The following is a 19,933-nucleotide window of genomic DNA, read 5'->3' on the forward strand; positions in this document are numbered from 1 at the left end:
AATGAGATTTGAAGTCACATACTCTGATATAGCTGCCATATCTATAGCATGAAATTAGATTAATTTTTATAACTGCAAAATCTCTAGGAATTTTGTATGTAGTAAAAAAGTAAAAACTCAAATATGAAATTTTCAATTCTTATGCGAGTATAACAACTGAATACTGATCCTTTATATTTAAAATTATCTAATAGGTGGTATGGGATTAATTCCACCAATCAGAGGCTCACAGTAGTGGCTATCTTAGATTCCAAATAGGGATACTTACAATAAGCGGTATACATATACTGATAAGTATTGAAAGGGGAGCGACCATTATTCATAAAACATTCCATATTTTCTATTTTATGTCTATTTTGATATTCATATGTTATGTAACACATTATAATTCTTTCCTCTTCTGATCTCATAATATTAATCAATCGTGTACAATGAAAGAAACTATAATGTTATCTGTATAATCCTTCTAATACAAACATATCCGTATTCGTATACGCATATAAACCTCTTATTGTAAGTATCCCTAAAAGGGGGAAAAGAAAATTGTTAAGAATGACATACCGGTAGGTAGTTCTTTAGAAGAAAAACCCAAATTGAAATGATTTTGAATTATGGTGCGACCCATGTATATATCTGTCTTCTCTCTTCCCTTGTAAATCTTTTACATCAATAAGAATTTAATTATCATTAAAATTTTGTCCTGATTGGTGTAAAATGTTAATTGTTTGTGTAATGAGTTGGAAGGCTTACAGTGGGAATTACTTAACTTCTTTGTGATGTTGTGCTCTCCTAATTTCAAATCATCAAATAGATCAAACAATGTCTTCTATGGACTCATATGAAAGAACAGACCTTTTGTTCAAAAGAAACTTCAGGAAGTATCCTTAAAACCACAAAGATGATATGTAGCCAGTATTGGTCCTATCATATTTATCAGTACACAAAACTTAACAGCAGAGGATTTATTCTTAAACATTTTTTATCTCCTAAGATGCTATCGAAGGAAGTGTCGGTTTGATAGATGCATGTTGCCATGGAAATGATATAATCCATTTGTATGCCATCAGACTGAGAACAACTGTTGTTGGTCTATACCAACCTCTGCCTTGGATTCAGATCTGAGAAAGATTAAAACTTTTTTGAATTGAGATAGTTGAGCCCCGAGTCAGACATCCTTTATCATCTCCGCTCATGCTGCTCAAAGATTTTGTAAATTTCTCAAATATTTACATATCATGCCTGTCGACCTGAGTGTAATTTCAAGAAATTCTCAGTGGTTTTACCATGTAAAGCTGGACTCCCTAATCTTACCTCATAATTAATTTCCATTGTGTGTTTAGTTTGTCATACCAGTGTAAATAGTTATCGATATATTAACCCCTGACTATAATCCCCGTGTAATTGAATGGGATTTACCTTCTTAATTGATAGTAATTAAAACTTTTATAATCTGGAATCATATGGCTCCATCGGCCAAATCTGCTTGTCCAGTCAGACCTCCTATCTAGACAAGTTACACTATATATCAGGGGTGTAGGAAGCAGGGGGGGGGGGGGGGGGGGCATGTCTTTTTGCCCCCCCCCCATTTTTGCCGAGCAAAATGTTCTAAATATGCACATTTGAAAGAAAAAAGGGTCCTCCTACACATTTTTGTACTTCATTTTAGAAAATTTTCCGCTGCGCGGCGCGTTTCCTAAAACATTCAAGCACATAATGTTCAAATCTATACACACGAACTAGACTAAAAATGTCCATCAAGAGATTATACTATTTCAAAAATTGCTTCTAAAAAGATTATTTTGTTTATATGTCTTAGCACGACAATCAATTTATTATTTTTTTGAGTTACATAACAATGTGTCGGTGGTGTGAATACTGTATGTTCAGATCAAGCTGGGTTGCATAATGGTATGACGACACTCAAAATTATCATTTCTTAATGCAAGTAACTTTAAATTGAAAAATTACCGTGTTAAGAACGCTTTAAAATCATCAAAATACATTGTAAAACTCATCACAGCCATTCAAAATCGAAATATTTTTCCCGGGGGAGAACCCAGGACCCCCAATAACAACAAAACGTCACGCCTTCGGTTCTCGCAAATAAAACAAAATGCATCGTAAAACTCTTCTCAGCAATTCTAAATTGTAAATTTTTTTCCCGGGGGTGACCCCCGGACCCTATAAACACCAAAATCTTGCGCCTTCGGCACCTGCAAATTCAACAAAATGCATCATAAAACTCATCTCAGCCATTCTAAATTGCAAATTTTTTTCCCGGGGATGACCTCCGGACCCCACAAACACCAAAATCTCGTGTCTTTGGCGCTCGTAAATTCAACAAAATGCATCGTAAATCTCATCTCAGCCATTCTAAATCGTAACTTTTTCCCAGGGAGACCCCCGGACCCAAGAAACACCAAAATTTGGAAGGCGCTTGCAAATTCATCAAAATACATCATGAAGCTCATCTCAGTTATTTTAAATCGTTATATTTTTCTAGGGGATACCTCGGACCCCCCAAACTTGCACGCTAATTTGCGTATTAATTAATTCCCTGTTAGTGACGCCACTGTCTATAGATGTGTGCAATGATTATATGTAATGATATATGAATAACATATATCAAGTATCTCTCTCGCGCAAGGGGGGGGGGATTGTTACGAAATATTGAGTACCTTTGCCCCCCCCATTACGTTTCATCTTCCTACGCCACTGTATATATATAACCCATGTGAAGTTACAAGGAAAACATCTGTATTACAAGACGTGAAATTTTATAAAGATCTTGATGAATAAAACACTTCAAACTGAATGATATTGGCCACGTGTATGGCCAATAACGGGACAACAAAAGGATGTCCATGCAGCCGTAGGACTGACCAATCACAGCCTATCACATTTTCAATTATTCACCAATTTTGTGAGATTTTGACTTTTGGTGTTGTGTAAGTGTGCATGTGACATTAGCGGAGTCTTTTGTCTTTCTACTGGTGACAAGGCTTTAGGCCTGTAATTACATAGGATGCAGGACAAAGTGACCAATTACCATTATTGACCAATGTATGGTCAGCTTGCAGTGTAGAAGTTAAAAATATTTGTCCAAAGTAAAATAAATAAAAAAAACCCCAAATTTTCGTAAAAAGTATGAAATTCATTGTCATGAGATTTGATCGGGCCTGTCAGTCTTTTCTGAAATCTTTATAATCATAGTTCCAAATATGATGTATCATACATATGTACAGTTTAAAAAAATGAATGTAAAAATGAATGTGATGATTTAATGCTAAAATAGAAATGATGTTAGGATGTCTATCCAGTCCTTTCCTTATATATGGAGGCGGGATTATTAAAGAGAATGTCTTGCAGGTATTTCTAGTTTGAAATAGCTGAGAACACAAAAAAGTGATGATAATCCTCTCCGCTGAAAGTAATTAAGTTGAATATCATATTCATATAGCCACCCTGAAAACTTGCAATCTGAAATTGTGATTATAATCATTAATCATATCAATGAGTATGTCTTGTAGGTACAAATATGTATATCTAGTTTGAAATAGCTGAGAACTCAAATAAAAAGAAGATAATTAATTCTCTCTGCTGTAAGTAATTAACTTGAACATTGCAATCACAGCCACTGAGTCTGAATTACCATCCGTTGGTCACTTCAAAGGATAATGGTTAATTTGATCAGTAGAAATAATGAAATTCCCTATGAAATGATGGATTCTACAAATTAATGTCCCAGGATTTTCCAATGATATGAAAGATGACAAAGATTTTCAAAAAAAATCATTAAGACCGAAGCCTCCCTAATGATATCTATTAATTTGGTTTGTGGACCGATATGCCACTTAGGGGGATGTTCACGATTTTCATTAAAGTTGGGACCTGCCTTAAAGCTAACCTGTCAAACCTCTTCACTCCCACCGCGAGGAAACTATATCAGTTTTCAGATTATGACACCAAAATTTGAAACTTCAAAATTGTGGTGAAATGTATGAAAGTATTGAATTTGATGAACATGCATTACTGAAATAGTAAATGTATATTTCTCTACTTGAGAACTGTTAAAAAAATTATTTGCAGGTTTAACATTTGAAGTGAATGTATATTTTTGATTTTGTGTTGTAAAGTTGACAATCCACTGATAACTTGATTTTTCCACCACTACCACTTGACTCTGTCTGTAGGGTATTTAGCCCCCTCAATCATGGACTGACCCACCCCACAGCCACTTAGGCCCCTATTGAACCTGATAATGACTTTGATAATGTTATGACAAGTACCGGTCAGCAGTCAGCATCTTAATTCCATCATCCCAGCATCCTAATTCTAGTATTAATTCTCCTATAAAGAAACCTGCCAAGGAGCTCAATAGAACTGTATAATGATTTATGTTAAAGCTGATAGGAGTGACCATGGGAGCTATGGCTGCTGTTTAATGAGCCTGCATGTGGTTTCATGAGTGTTTCAAAGGGTCAGTTGTAGAACCAATTTGAAATGGAAACAAGTTGCTGAAGCCTCACGCAATTATTGAATATCTGTAATATCAAAGATTATTAAAGAAAGATTCTTTTCATACAATTATCCTGATCCACTTAGCTTACCTTTCCAAATTTACTTTGGCCAAAAGAACACATTCAGTAATTATTTGGCCCAAAAAACTGACATTGCACCTGTAGTATACTGGGACTAACAGCTAGGTATACACAAATGAATGACCTTGACCTTATTTTCAAAATTTGAAAACTGTACTTTATATTGTCTTAATTATGTTAACAGTTAATGTTCTGTTATTTGTCGATATAGTTGAGAATACTCACGGTTGTGATCATGCATGGGCTAGCTGTAAAGTTTGGAAGTATAAAAGAGACTCTAACTGGAGTATATAGCTATTAAAAATCTATGTTTGTTAATACCAGTTATATACCCTTTCAAACTTTTCATGGGAAAATTAATGTTTGTTGAACAGATGTCCATTATATTGTTTAAATTTGTGACAAAACAGCATGTAAATGTATCCAGGACTTGACCTTCGTAGGCGTGTCTTAATTTGATGTACTATTTATACATTTATACATTTAAACATGTTTTTTTAGGACCGGTATGATGTCTAGTTTCATTTTATGCTTGTTGCCATTGACAACTAATGTCCCATGGGGGTCATATAGCAAAAAACACTGCCAGCAGTCAGTACCTGGCAACTGCCTCACATAGGATTCGAACAAGCAACCCAGAGGTGGAGGGCTTGTGATAATATGTCGAGACATCATACCAATCGGCCACCACGGCCCAAATTACAACTAGAACTAGGTTAGCATCGTAATAATTCACTCTCTTTTAGTGAACAACTGGAAAACATAGAATTTTTCATAAATTATCGGCTTGTGCCAGAACGAAACGTGCCAGAAAGAAACGTACAACAGTGTTCTAAATATTATCTTGATTTTTAGCTCACCTGGCCCGAAGGGCCGGTGAGCTTATGTCATGGCGTGGCGTCCGTCGTCCGTCCGTCCGTCCGTCCGTCCGTCCGTCCGTCCGTCAACATTTCCTTTAAATCGCTACTAGTCATAGAGTTCTGCATGGATTGTGACCAAATTTGGCCACAAACATCCTTGGGGGAGGGGAAACAGAACTTGTATAAATTTTGGCTCTGTCACCCCCGGGGCAGGAGGGGCGTGGCCCAATAGGGGAAATAGAGGTAAATCCTATAAGTCGCTACTTGTCCTAGAGTTCTGCATGGATTGTAACCAAATTTGACCACAAACATCCTTGGGGGAGGGGGAACAGAACTTGTATAAATTTTGTCTCTGGTCCCAAAGGCAGGAGAGGCAGGGCCCAATAGGGGTAATAGAGGTAAATCCTTTAAATCGCTACTTGTCCTAGAGTTCTGCATGGATTGTAACCAAAATTAGCCACAAACATCCTTGGGGGAAGGGGAACAGAACTTGTATAAATTTTGGCTCTGATCCCCCGGGGGCAGGAGGGGCGGAGCCCAATAGGGGAATAGAGGTAAATCCTTTAAATCGCTACAAGTCATAGAGTTCTGAATGGAATGTAACCAAATTTGGCCACAAACATCCTTGAGGGAAGGGGAACAGAACTTTTATAAATTTTGGCTCTGACCCACCGGGGGCAGGAGGGATGGGGCCCAATAGGGGTAATAGAGGTAAATCCTTTAAATAGCTACTAGTCATAGAGTTCTACATGAATTGTAACCAAATTCGGCCACAAACATCCTTGGGGGAAGGGGAACAGAACTTGTATAAATTTTGACTCTGGTCCCCTGGGGGCAGGAGGGGCGGGGCCCAATAGGGGAAATAGAGGTAAATCCTTTAAATCGCTACTAGTCATAGAGTTCTGAATGGAATGTAACCAAATTTGGCCACAAACATCCTTGGGGGAAGGGGAACAGAACTTGTATAAATTTTGGCTCTGGTCCCCCGGGGGCAGGAGGGGCAGGGCCCAATAGGGGAAATAGAGGTAAATCCTTTAAATCGCTACTAGTCATAGAGTTCTGAATGGAATGTAACTAAATTTGGCCATAAACATCCTTGGGGGAAGGGGAACAGAACTTGTATAAGTTTTGGCTCTGATCCCCCGGGGGCAGGAGGGGCGGGGCCCAATAGGGGAAATAGAGGTAAATCCTTTAAATCGCTACTTGTCGTAGAGTTCTGAATGGAATGTAACCAAATTTGGCCACAAACATCCTTGGGGGAAGGGGAACAGAACTTGTATAAATTTTGGCTATGATCCCCCGGGGGCAGGAGGGGCGGGGCCCAATAGGGGTAATAGAGGTAAATCCTTTAAATCGCTTCTTGTCATAGAGCTCTGAATGGTATGTAACCAAATTTGGCCACAAACATCCTTTGGGGAAGGGGAACAGAACTTGTATAAATTTTGGCTCTGGTCCCCAGGGGGCAGGAGGGGCGGGGCCCAATAGGGGAAATAGAGGTAAATCCTTTAAATCGCTACTTGTAATAGAGTTCTACATGAATTGTAACCAAATTCTGCCACAAACATCCTTGGGGGAAGGGGAACAGAACTTGTGTAAATTTTGACTCTGGTCCCCAGGGGGCAGGAGGGGCGGGGCCCAATAGGGAAATAGAGGTAAATCCTTTAAATCGCTACTAGTCATAGAGTTCTGAATGGAATGTAACCAAATTTGGCCACAAACATCCTTGGGAGAAGGGGAACAGAACTTGTATAAATTTTGGCTCTGATCCCCCAGTGGCAGGAGGGGCGGGGCCCAATAGGGGTAATAGAGGTAAATCCTTTAAAGCACTACTTGTCATGAGTTCTGAATGGAATGTAACCAAATTTGGCCACAAACATCCTTGGGGGAAGGGGAACAGAACTTGTATAAATTTTGGCTCTGGTCCCCCGGGGGCAGGAGGGGCGGGGCCCAATAGGGGTAATAGAGGTAAATCATTTAAATCGCTACTTGTCATAGAGTTCTGAATGGAATGTAACCAAATTTGGCCACAAACATCCTTTGGGGAAGGGGAACAGAACTTGTATAAATTTTGGCTCTGACCCCCCGGGGGCAGGAGGGGCGGGGCCCAATATGGGAAATAGAGGTAAATCCTTTAAATCGCTACTAGTCATAGAGTTCTGCATGGATTGTAACCAAATTTGGCCACAAACATCCTTGGGGGAAGGGGAACAGAACTTGTATAAATTTTGACTCTGACCCCCCGAGGGCAGGACGGTTGGGGCCCAATAGGGGAAATAGAGGTAAATCCTATAAATCACTTCTTGTCCTAGAGTTTTGTTTGGATTGTGACCAAATTTGGCCATAAACATCCTTGGAAGAATGGGGAACAGAACTTGTATAAATTTTGGCTCTGACCCCCTGGGGGCGGGAGGGGTGGGGCCCAATAGGGGATTTAGAGGTTAATATTAAAATTCCTTCAGAAAAGAAACAATGAACCTGTATTCAGAACATTACTTGGCATTACAAACCAGGTGAGCGATACAGGCCCTCTGGGCCTCTTGTTTTTGTCCTGAAGACACGATGGTATAGCACAGCTCATTACCGCAAAACTAAATCCTTTGGTTTTCACCAAGCTGCTGCAGGTTGGCATAGGATTTCAGCACTCCAGTAAAATAAATGTTCACGTCTATTTCGACGATTCCCTCATGCTCCACCTAGTCTAGGAATCGTTGGAGCGGAACGCTCGTCTGGTCCTGAAACCTTTGCTCAAAGTCGATTTCATTCCTTCTAGAGAGAAGTCCAGGGGGGGGGGGCATTGTCAGCCGGGGGGGGGAAGTGGTCTGGGGATCAGCTCTCCGAGCACATCAACGTGCTGAGGATAGAGGATAAGGGCTGGTCGGTTGGCTCTGCAGGCTTTTCAGAAGATTCTATATTCCAAGGTGGTTTGTGTGGGGGGGGTCTCAAGCTGGTTGTGACAGAAAGGCAGCTCATTTCCCCGATCTTCGATCTTCGAGGGCATTTGCCAGGTGCGGAACAGACCTCATATAGACCTTTTCGCCACTTCCCTGAACAACTAGTTGTCCACCTTTGTCTCTCTGGTGCCAGACCAAATGACAATTTGGGAGCATCTTTTTCCCTCTTTCTGATAGCGCCCCTGTGGCCGAGACAATCCTGGTCTCTAGAGCTCTAGTCGGTTTTTTTAGGTGATTATTCCTCTGGTTTTCCCACTCAGAACCAATCTCCTGCGCCACCCTCAGTCCCGGCAGATCCCTTCATGAGCTTGAAGCTATCTCAGGAGGCCTCGCTCAGTTAGGCTTTTTCTTAAGACGTGTCAGATTCCCTTCTCTATTTGTTTAGGGAACACAAACTTCCCTCTGGTACTATTGCAGGCTATTGCATGGCTATTTCCAGTGTACTGTATTTTCATGGTAGACCTGAGTTATGGTCTTCCAACTCTTTGTCTGCTTTGATCAGGGGGTTCAGTCTTGACAGGCCTTGGGTACAGCAGCTAGCTCCACAGTGGAATCTAGCACTTGTGTTACTGAAAGGGGCTCCTTATGAGCCTTTGGTGTCTGTCTCCATTAAGGTGTTTACTTTTGACTTCCTGTTTGCTCTTTCCTCAGGCCGCAGGAGGAGTGATATCCATCTATTCACTTTTTGTGCTTCGTTGGGCCAAATATAGATCTAATACCCTATTCACTGATCCTGCCTTTTTGGTAAAGTATCAATAGTGTCTCTATTGAGTCGAAAGAGAATGATCGACTGCTTTGTCCCTGTCGGACACTTAGGTTTAACCTTGATGAAACAAGGGGGCGATGTACTTTTCTTGCCCATTAAACATGGTCAGCAGGATTTCTTCTCCCAGTACATCTCCAGATTGATATATCTGGTGATCAGGATTGCTTATGAGCAGTCTTATTATCAATCTGAATTATGGATAAAATATATGAACCAGCCTTTTGATGTTTACTGGATCCGGGAATAAGTATTTTTTTAATTGTGGGGGGAGAGGATGGGGGTTGGTCATCTCGCTTCTTCTGCTAAAAACGATAAATCTATCCTTTTATAATGCACATATGATTAGACAAGAGCCAGTTCAATTCAGAATAACTGTTACAATGTGTGTTGACAGAATATTTGGAGTTATAATTAATTTTTGTTTTTTTTATTTATTTTTGCATTTTCTTCTCGGTGGAGCGGGGGGGGGGGTCCCTCTCTTTTCTCCACCTCATTCATGCGATATATCTTTTTATAGTACACATGTCTTTATGCAAGGGTTAGTGCAAATCTAAATGATTGTTACAAGGTGTTTTGTCCATCAAATTTTTTCTTATGATAAAATTATGACATTTTTAGGGGAAAAAAAGCTGAAAATTTCATTATTTTCCTGTCATTTTACAAAACTGAGAAGACTTAACGTCATTATGGTTTTATCATATTCAGCATGTTTCAATCATATTATAAAATGTGTTTATTTGCCTCTGTGTGTTGTTTGGTTTGCTATCTATGCATATATATAAGAATGTGTTATTTTGGCCATTTTTGATGACTTTTTCGGGGGGTTGGGGGGTGGGGGTGGGGGTGTTCCCTCTCTTTTTCCGACCTTATTGATGCGATCTATCTTTTTCTTGTACACATGTGTTTTATCAAGGGTTAGTGCAATTCGAAATGACTGTTACAAGGTGTTTTATCCATTGATTAAAATTAAAATTATGACATTTGTCGATTTTTTAGAGAAAAAAAGCTGAAAATTTCATCGTTTTCTCGCCAAGTCACAAAAATAAGAAGACGTAACGTCATTATTATGATTTAATCGTATTCAGCATGTTTCAATCATATTAAAAGATGTGTTTATTTGCCTCTGAATGTTGTCTCGTTCTCTATCTATGCGCGTATATGCGAAAGTGTCATTTTGGCCATTTTTGATAAATGAAATCCAAGATGGCCACCATTTGACCCCCATGGGACATTAATTGTCAATGACAACAAGCATAAAATGAAACTAGACATTATACCGGTCCTAAAAATCCATGTTTCGAAAAACTGCCAGAGGGGTACATGGGAACCTATTTCTCCTCCCCCATTATACCAAGGTCATTAAGATTAATTAATTATCTTTGATAAAGTCAAATTTGGACTAACAGCAAGATTGCAATGTAACTGTAAAATGTAAGTTGAGCTAATTGTTATACTCCTTTGATTGAGTTGAAGAACTTCAGTTAATTAGAATGTTGATGTTTTGTCTTAAAAAGTCTCCGAAAGATTATATACATTTTTAGTGCTAGCTGTTTTCATACATTTGATTTAGTCATGTTAAATTGAAATATGTCTTTTTGAAATAATTCAAAGTAAAAATTTTAAAAAAATTTCTGTTCCACTATAAGATCTGTTCCATATTCTGTAAACATGAAGATTTCAATTCAATCATATCGACTTTTAAAAGTTTTAATCCTTAGTGCTGTGACTGCTTACATGCATTAAGTTCAATACAGCCTACTCCCACCAAAGCTAAAACCAATTAAATCTCCCATTTGTTAGTTACAATATTTACACCTGTTATAGTTATAATACAGGTATTGACTGTTGAACAGGTATGACGTCTTTTGAAACTGTTGATGAACTTTCAGCAGGTAAATATTATAATGTTTACCACTCAGGGGCGAGACTATTTAATAAATCGCTCTGTGATGTGGCAAATCAAATAACAAATGTTTAAAAAATATGGCAGTATTGAAATAATAACAGGACATTTGGGGATTGCCATCAATACACGGTTTGTAATACATCTGTTTGAACATCCTGTACTGTTCATTTGCTGAAGGTATTCCATTGCTTAAGTAACATTGTTAATGATTTCAGTGTCGATCAGGCTGAAGAATTGTTAGGATGACAGCCAAGTTCTTGGTGTCGATCAGGCTGAAGAACTGTTAGAATGACAGCTGAGTTTCAGGCTGAAGAACTGTTAGGATGACAGCTGAGTTTCAGGCTGAAGAACTGTTAGGATGACAGCCGAGTTTCAGGCTGAAGAACTGTCAGGATGACAGCCGAGTTTCAGGCTGAAGAACTGTTAGGATGACAGCCGAGTTTCAGGCTGAAGAACTGTTAGGATGACAGCCGAGTTTCAGACTGAAGAACTGTTAGGGTGACAGCTGAGTTTCAGGCTGAAGAACTGTTAGGATGACAGCCGAGTTTCAGACTGAAGAACTGTTAGGATGACAGCTAAGTTTCAGGCTGAAGAACTGTTAGGATGACAGCCGAGTTTCAGACTGAAGAACTGTTAGGGTGACAGCTGAGTTTCAGGCTAAAGAACTGTTAGGATGACAGCAGAGTTTCAGGCTGAAGAACTGTTAGGATGATAGCAGAGTTTTCTTTTGTCATACTTCGTTTCTCAGTTATCTAGAGTGTACATGTACACCATATGAAAAAAAATTGAAATGAATGATCCTTCTCATTGGTACAATTAGCTCGACAATACTATATCATGACTATAAAAACTTTCTTTTAGATTAGGAAAGTAGATATCATGGTTAAGTACTAAAGAAAACTTCAGGAGCACCAGGATTTTGTTAACTAAAGAAGTTCCCATATAAACCTTATTGGAAGGTACCTTGAACACTAATTGTGATACACACATTTTTTTGATAGGGCTTAAATTAAAATATTGTTTGTTTGCCCTCCTCCGACCGACCAATGAAAATCGGCCCGACACAAAAATTTTTATTGAAATATTCTAGTGAAAATTTTTTTTTATTGTCGTGTACTTTCCAGTGCCGTGTGAAAACCTTTGATGAATCGCGGTATAAATTTTTGTTTCACCTTATTTTAAAATATTCAAATTCAAATTTACGTACATTTGTCTCAGTCAAATGAGCAAACGATCGTGATTTAACTTCAACGTGCCGACATGCACTGATGCAGTTGTTGTAACATCGTACACACATGTGTAGGAAAATGGCGCCGGGTTGAAGCCATACTTTCACATTTTCACACCAGGTGTTTGGGAATTTGATCGGTATTGCTATTGATACGACGATAGTTTGATAATATTTCAGATATTTATCCAAGTATTAACTGCATTAAAACATTGTAGCAAGTATTTTTGTTTCCAGAGTAAAATACGAAACTTTGCAGCTAATCATATCATACTGAATGCGGAAAACAAAACATGGCGGCTGAAAAGTAAAGCATGGTTTCTCCAACTGGGCCCGGCACCATAAAACTTTCTCAGACAGATTGTTTACTCAAGCCTATGTAAAATCATATTCTTGAGTAAAAAATCTACAGGTACGTTACGTTCACAAATAAACATATTTGAAACTGTAAATGCCTTAAGTAGATGTTTTAGGTAATTATTGTATTGAGTTAGAATCCACGACTGCAGAAACGATCTGCATCAATGACGAATATCTTTGCCGATTCATGTAAAAAATGACAAGCCGTACGAACACTAAAACGTGTTGACCATGCCGATATGAAGTGTTCATGGAAACATATATCGGCGTATTTTGTTGAAAATAACCTCCAAGTAAATATGAGCAATATCCACAATTCGTAGTTATTGATAATTAAATTAAATCACCAGTGAATTAACTTGAATTAAATGACAAAAATAACAAGCACACAAACAGTTATTTACTACGTGATTTTTCTATGCCGATAAAACAAACAAAAAGAATTTCCGATACAAAGTCATTTTGGTGATATTTTTAATTACTCCATCATCCAGTAAACTGAAAAATAGGTGGGGGGTCTTATTTGCAGACATCCCCCCTAAGTCTGAAAATGTGTCAAAATAGGTGGGGGGTCTTATTTGCGGGAGGGGTCTTATTTGCGGTCAAATACGGTAAAAGTTGAATCATTCCATGGATCTTCAAACGTTTTGGTAGTCGGATGTAACATGGTCGAATGTCAGAATATTGGGGTCAAGGGTCAAAGATAGAAGTCCACCGTCGGACGTATGGATTTTTTTTTGAAATTCGGTTGATGTACGATGGTCCAGAAAATATTTAAAGACTCTTTCCCGAGGGTATAGACGTTCAATGCTAACCCTGCCCAGACAAAACGCCCATGTTTGATTATTTTTCTTATACATCTTGTACTTGTATTGAAACATCATGTGTAGTGTGAGTCACAGCTGTTTATGACGTCATAACAATTGCATGTGATTTGATTGTTCTACACGCGGACAATGGACATTTTCAATTGTTGTGACATCCAGTGATAAATCTATGTTTTGACAAAGATGGGACAATTTGTGGTAATTGAGTCAAAACTATATAAGTTTGAGTTTTGCAAAATACAATAAAATAATTTTCCTACCTACCGACCCATTCTGAAAATTCCAGGTCGGAAAAGGGCAAACCAACATTATTTTAAGTCTGGCCTAGGCAGGACAATTAAAAAGGGCTAAATCACAAATATAAGCTTTAATTTCTTGGTTTCCAGTCAACAACAGATATTTTCTTTACAAAAGGCCATAATGGTTGACCTGGAAAAATCATTTGCATTAACATAACATATCAACATTGATCAAGCTAAATTTCTGAAAGGAAATACTTATTTAGAACATCTACTTCCTGTAGAAAGACAATGTAGACAAAATATCTCAGGATAATGATCACATGTCAAGATTGATGTCATAAGAATGGTAAATTTTTGACATTGAGTATAACTTGATATGAATTTAATCATAGTTACATTTAAATAGCTTGATTATTTTTAAAACATACTCTTGCATAGAAATGCAGCCATATTTAATTTGTGAGGCAGAAAATATTTTTATCTGTGGGAGATCATTTCGCTATTTTCAACACCGATGGTCTAATCATATCTCAACTATAATCACGGTTCTTTATACCAATCTACGCTATCAGCCGCAGAGTAATTAAATTTTCCACAAAACATATCATAGATATTTTAGATCGTATCATTCACATAATCGACTTTTCTTTCCCAGAGATACCTAGCAAAGTTCAGATGAAAAACAAACTTCAGATTAAATATGATGATGTTGACGGTACAAATTAAGACGACAGCTGTTGTTTTCTCGGTAAAAGTGATAAAATCTACATTGAAGCTTGTCAGGTGCTTTGCTTTTCACCCGTAGCCAACTTCACGAATCAAACGTGAAGTAACGGAACATTGTAGTACGATATAGTACGTGCCTGTGCTGCGTTGGTTTTGATAGGCAGAGTTCCTACTGGTAAACTGAGATACCATACGGCATCTAGAGATTAAAACGTGACTGCTTTTTATGAAACTAACCAAAGAATTTTAGTAGTTTTTACAGAAAATATCTCTGACTTTACTATCTCTGTGTAAAGTTCTCCAGACTATAGTCAGATTTCCTGCATGCTCGTAGATTTCTCGTCTAAAAGTGTATTTGTTTATATATTTGTCAGTCTTCCTTTATTGATAAGTGTAAGAGTTTTTTTTGGATCGTTTAAACTTCCCTGATCTCTTAAACTTTATAGATATAGAAATCTGATGGATGGGAAAATATTATTACATTACATATATTACATTCTTAATAAATCAAAACATATCAAAAAATTGCTCTGCCTGAAAGTTCTTGGGACATGACCACAGTGCACTTGCTGGCCTGCAATCAACCTTTTCCTGCTGTGAGTTTTGAAACTGAAAAAAATTAACTCAATTACTAGTGATAAAATGGAGTAATAGATGCATATAAGCATTCCAAAAAACTCAGAGTACTGTATATTTGTGTGATTGCCAAATCTTAATGATGTTATCAAAAATATATTTTCTGAGAAATCATGTCTAAAATTCCAGCCATTGATAATGATATATCAGTGATGTAAAGTTTTTAATGTTCAAGTTACAGCATATATTTAAATTAACCATCTTAAGATAATGAATATGAAAAAATATGTACACTCTTCCTTTACTTCAACATGTCCTACCAAAATTTCAAAAATTTGATATTTTCTTTGGTAAAATTTCTAAAAATTTCAAAAATTTGATATTTGCTATCAGATATATGGTTGAAAATTTCACTACCATATTTACAACATATTAGCATGTTTTAAATCTGTATCACTATGGAATTGGATCAACCTCCCAATATAACACATAATATATTACAATATTGATGCAGGTTTGTAATGACGCACCACTGTAACTTTGTCACAGATAAAACTCGGCCAGGTCGTAAGTCTGTCGGTGATAATAGAGCCATATAATAGTCTACAGGTATAGCTATTATCCTCCATCTGTTAGGAAACATTATATCATCTTTTTTTAATGAGCTTTTAAAATTCACACATAGGGATGATTGTCGAAGCAGAGATAACATGAGACATCGTATTGTCGGTATCGATTATTACTATCAGGTGTGCACAGGTGAAATAACGAGTAAAATTACCAGGTGATAATATGTAAATGGTTATACATGTATAAGGAAAGTGGTATATTTTACAGACTGTTACCTTGAAATTAATATTACGATATGTTATATACAAGACTTTGGTACGTCTCCAAATGTGTATTCAATATACTCCATTCTCAGATCGATTGAACAAATTATGTACTGTTTTATGACTGATAGACTCCACTCCTGGACCAACCTGGGACAATAAGTTGAGACTAAACATTGTGTTATTGAAATATTGTTTTTGAATCAGGACTCATGCGAATTTGATTGAAAGAGATGTTTGAAGTGCTGAGAAAGGATTCCTGAGTTTTGTCGGTTTGCCAACATAGATTTTGTCTCTATTTTCCACCTACTGAGGTGCTACACAGCTACAATTGGATGCTGCTAGTTTGGGGGATGGTTTAGTGATTAGAAAGACAGTATCAATATCATCCGAAATTATTGTTTGTGTGGGGTAAAAAATATTTAGCCATAGAACTTTTCACTTCTTACTTCTTAGATATTTACACTTGCTGTTTCTTATTAAAAAACAAACTTTCTTAATTTACTGATTATATTATTTTATAAATAAAAATCATTTGTAGATAAAATTTTATTTGATTTTTACGGCTGGTTAGATGTGGGAATTTTCACACCAGCAATCGCAGACAAGTTTCACAAATTGGTTGAAATTACACTTACTTAGTTTCTCTTCGAAATGTTACAAATTTGTCAGGCCTTTCACCACTGTGATTCCATATTCTGAAAAGAACCTGTTCCCACTTATCCCACAAAGAAATGATATATTTCAATTAGCGCCAATTTGCAGAAACGAGGGAGTATATTTCCTTGCAGACATTTCCCCCACAGAGGTAATTTATTACTGCTAAACCCTTTAGAGTTTCAACACCAAGGGCTGAACGATTTCACACATGGGAAAAATAAATTTACCCTTTTTTCAGTAAGCAGACTTTGACATATTGGGTTCGGGATGATTTATAATAAAAATATCAACATCTTTTCCTGCCCGCCTGATACGTTAATCATCAGATAGACTAGCTAGGGTAGGCTTCCTGTCTGATCAGATTGTGTAGCTCTTAAGGTGCATATCATATATGCAGGAAAATGAAGGGAAAGCGTTACTTTAAAAGATAGTTTTCTTTTTCCTATGAAAGAATACTTTTATCAGCAGTTCTTAAAGATTGAAACATTCAAATTGCAAGTTTTCAAGTTGATCCAAAATTATCATGGTTCCATTGAAATTGCCTCACATTGTGTATGTATATTATCAAGTCTGTCCTTAGATAACAGTTTTAAGACGTCTTTGAGGTGTTCCACATTTTTTGTAACAAGCAAAATTTTAAAAAGTTGTTCAAATGGGTGACCTTAACCTTGTTTCAACTGTCACAGGTCAAATATAGAGTTTTAAAATGACATCTTTTTAATCAGTGTAAAATCTTCGAACATTAAATCAAACGTCATGTGACTGTTCAGGCTCCTAAGCCTTTTGTCTGTTAGTAAAAGATGTTTGTCATAGGGTATAGTTGTAAGGCTATGGTTTTTTTTTTTTTTTTTTTTATCAAAACTTCTTAATCAAAATAACAAAATTATTAATGAAAATCAAAACATTTGATTCAATATTCCTGGAATACTACAGGAATCAAACGTTGAGGAGGTTTACTACCAATCATCTGTTATTGATCTGGGGGTCTGGTTGACATGGTCTTAAGGATGTAGACCGTTCTGTCAATAAAGCCAGGCAGCATTAATTCCTCATTAATATACCTCTACTTTATTTACACTATATAAAAGATACTTTGTTAAATTTACTAGCTCCCTGCTTTTTCCAAAAACCTCTCTCAGCTGTGTGTTAGTCATCGAACTAGCACACCCCTGGAAGCTAGCACACCCTTGCACTCGGATATTTCCGTTTAACCAATCAGATTTGAGGTGGTCGGGACTTGTTTCCGATCACACCATCAGTTGCTAGGTGACGTAACAATTGGACGTGGCTAGTTTCCGATCACGCCATCTCCGTTGACGTACTCAGACGACGTTAGTATCGATCGGAAACTGTTACCGAACACGTCGTCATGTTTATCTTGTAAGTGAGAGGCTTGTGAAAAAATGTAATGGGGTCAGAGGACAATACCTTTTACATGTACGTACAGTTGTTATGTATATATTTAGGCTACCTGTAAGTGGTTAACGTCTCGGAATTTCAACAATATTTATATACAAATTTAGTATTATGCCTAGTGGTATAAATGTTGAAATATCGAGAAATCATAGCGGAATCAAATTTTAACCTGCGGTTTGAATAGAAGCAAAACAAAACGGACATAGAATCACAGTTATCATCTCAGAATAATTTGTATGTTTGAAGATAAGATTACGTAGATCGATTACAATGTAAAATTATCTCAATCTCCAATGGCCATTGCCGTACGCGACAGGAATAGAGAGAACGTTAGCATATGAAAGAAATATATTTTTAGTCTTATCATAGCTTTTGTATGTATCAGTATATTAAAACAGTTAAAGTATGGGATTGAGTGATATATCAAGTTTCCCTCGAACTTGCCTATTACCCTCGGCTCCTCCTCGGGAAATAGACAAGTCTCGGGAAACCAGAAACTTGCTATATCCCTCAACCCCATACTTTAACTGTATACCAACCCATATTTCTGTTATCGTCCCATATTAAATATACTCTTAATGATTTTATATTTATTTCTCATTTTTTCTGGGAATTGATTTTCTTTGATCTACTTTAGGCTTTTTTCCATAATCATCAATACCATTACTGATAGCAACTGTATCCCATTTGTACACAGTAACATTAGAAATGTTGTTTCACATTACTGCAGTCAGACGGCCACAGAATGTCATCTGTGAACCCAAATGTGACAGTAATTTATCAATATGAAGATTTTATGATTCTTATTTTTTACCTGAAATTTCACCTCAAAGTTTTAGCTGAATCTTAGCTGTGAACTCATTTGACCAGTGGTCATTGAGAGCTGACCCCTTCTTGCTGGACCAGATAATAGTTCTCAGTGAGGATTCCTTAGTTTGGTACAGAGGAGAAAATCCACCTTAATTAAAACCTGATGGATCAAAGCATCTGGTCTAATGAGATTTAGGTCTTGTGCATTGTGTAGATTGTCCAGTCAGCCATAATAGGGCTCTGTTCATTTGAAAATGATGTGGTCAGTCTATTATAGACTGTGCTCGGCCAGGTAAAGAATGGGTCATCCCAGGTACGCATTCAGAGGATGGACGTTGAGGGTGGACAGGATTATACACTTTAATGACATTTCTTATGAGAGATAAATTTCTTATCTAATTTTGTCTATCATGGAGGGTTTGGGGTGGGGAATTGGCTGCTGTTTTGTTATTTGTAATAGGATTGCCAATAATAGATAAAGGACCTATCAAAATATCTACCGTGATCTTTTAATACAAAAGTCCTCACCAAAGCTGGAGCACAGCTGTAAACTCTCATAGTAAAGAATGATATAATATCCCCTGTCAATCTGTCTGTTCTGAGGTTCAAACTATCATCCTCTTCCTTTATAAAAACTGAATGGACTTTCATAATTACCCTGTTGTTAATATACTCATTCCGATCATACAATTATTTTCATGGCAGAAAATTTGAGACTCGCATGAAATATTCTTGAAGAGCGCTAGAACTTGAAATCAGGCCATCTAAGCTAACTTTATTACTACATTTTTATACAAATTTGGATTGCAGTTGTTTTACAGTATTGAACTACTTCAGAAGTTGATAGTTAGGTTTTTGATAGTAAGGTTTGGAATGGAATAAAGTAATGTCAACGGGGCGACATTTATCGCTGTGCCAACATAATGATTTAGGTAATAACAGAAGGAGTAACAACCGTATAACTTATCTCTCCTATACAAATACTGCACCACAAGACAGCACGCGGCCGAAATATTGACTTTTACAACTCTTGTTTACTCAGAGACATGCTAGGTTTATCCATAAGTCGTGTTACATCCCAATAGATGATACAGGTATGGGCGAGACAGGTGGGAAGGGTTGACAGGTGACGGTGGACCAACAACACCACTCTTATCTAGTATGACATTTC

General features: G+C 37.2%; 1 long non-coding RNA gene across 2 annotated transcripts in view; it reads left to right on the forward strand.

The window, feature by feature from the left end:
* LOC138317239 (uncharacterized) overlaps positions 1–16,332 on the forward strand; it is a 95,703-nt gene extending 79,371 nt beyond the window's left edge. For both annotated transcript variants that reach the window (XR_011207739.1, XR_011207738.1), the window contains one exon: positions 11,300–16,332. This is a non-coding gene — a long non-coding RNA (uncharacterized lncRNA). The remainder of the gene's footprint in view (positions 1–11,299) is intronic.
* The last annotated feature ends 3,601 nt before the right edge of the window (positions 16,333–19,933 follow it).

This window comes from Argopecten irradians, chromosome 3, assembly GCF_041381155.1.
Source record: "Argopecten irradians isolate NY chromosome 3, Ai_NY, whole genome shotgun sequence".
In the NCBI taxonomy this organism is placed as follows: Eukaryota; Metazoa; Mollusca; class Bivalvia; order Pectinida; family Pectinidae; genus Argopecten; species Argopecten irradians.